The sequence below is a fragment of the Wolffia australiana genome, chromosome 6 (genome assembly GCF_029677425.1).
Source record: "Wolffia australiana isolate 7733 chromosome 6, ASM2967742v1".
Lineage (NCBI taxonomy): Eukaryota > Viridiplantae > Streptophyta > Magnoliopsida > Alismatales > Araceae > Wolffia > Wolffia australiana.
In genome coordinates, this window is record NC_135840.1 from 15820420 (window position 1) to 15821890 (window position 1471).

Sequence of the window (1471 nt, forward strand, 5' to 3'; positions counted from 1 at the left end):
TGTGTTCTTTGGGATTTTTTAGCCAATATATTCTAAAAGAATATAATTTTTGTGAAAGAACATGATTTTTTTGGAATTGTGCGACATTAAATTTTGAAAGATATGATTTTCTAAGTCTAAATATATACTTAAATGTATTTTAGGCTTTTATTTTAATCAATATAATTTTTAAGTATATTTTAAACTCTTTTATTCGCCACCACGTGTCACCCTTCAATTCGTCGAACGGCAATGGATCATAGTTCTCGCTGATGATTGGCTTGACATCTTGTATCCAGGAAACTTCCATTACATCTATTATCTAGCATGGTTCTAGCTATATCATTTATCCCCTCATAAAATATTTGAGCTACGTGATTTATGGTCATTCTATGATGAGGGCACCTTCGAATTAGATCCTTAAATCTCTCCCAAGCCTCATTAAAGGTCTCCTCTCCTTGTTAGAAAAGTAGAATCTTTTTTCTAAGAGAATTGGTATTTCCAAGAGAGTAGAACTTATTCAATAGGCAGTTTTCAATTTCTTCCCATGATTTGAAAGTGATCCCCAAGTTCCTAAACCATTCCTTAGCTCTATCTTTGAGGGTTAGCAAAAAATATTTCATCATCAAAACTTTCGAGGAGATTCCATGGAGTTGATAGATGGAACATTTTTCAGTAAACTCATCAAGGTATGATAAAACATCTTCCGAGGGTAATCCATTAAAGGTAGGTAAAGAATTTCGAAAACCAATGTCAATTTTAAAAAAAATTAAGTCCTAAGGGTGCATGGATTTTAGTAGTTTCCTTACTCCTAGTTGGTTTGTAAGATTCTTTAAGGGTTTTATTTTCCATAGGAAATTGAAGTCCCTCACTATCAGTCATTTTACCTTGGCAAAGATCTTTAGAGGGAGGGGTAGAGGTAACCTCTTGTGAGACTTCTTTCTGATGTAGTGATGCAAGGTCTTCGTTGAAAGCTTTCTATGATCCTTGAGCTCTTGTCAAATCCATAAGCTAAAAAAATGGTTAGTAATTTGGTTAAGGGTGATAGTCACCCTTAAATAAAAAGAGATAAATTTAAAGGTGAAATGATAAATCCACTAATTATAACACCTTGCTCCCCGACAACGGCGTGATGCTGGATGACAATTGGGTCGTCATCTGGACGGGTATTGAGACGATGCTCTGATACCAATTTGATGCCGGACATCGTCTGGGGGATCGTTCGGTTGGTACAGAGGGTGATGGCTCGGTACCTAGGTAGTGATGTCGGACGTCAACGGTGTCATCGTCCGACGGATAATACCCTAATTGGGTTGATGTAACTACGATGAAATGCATCATACGTGTCGTACGTGCATGCTCCAACTCGAGGGAGGTGCCGAGCTCCGCGCTTGGATGGGGTCACCGGGTGATGACGACGGTGGCCTCTCGAACCTCGTCAGACTGACGAGGACATCTACAGCCGGACGGAATCAATTCGTAGGCTCGCACA

General features: G+C 38.8%; 1 non-coding gene across 1 annotated transcript; it reads left to right on the forward strand.

Annotated features, from left to right (window-relative positions):
• Window positions 1–366: 366 nt before the first annotated feature.
• Window positions 367–470, forward strand: LOC144705056 (small nucleolar RNA R71). Its single transcript, XR_013581959.1, has one exon. It is a non-coding gene; the product is annotated as a small nucleolar RNA R71 (small nucleolar RNA).
• Window positions 471–1471: the final 1001 nt, after the last annotated feature.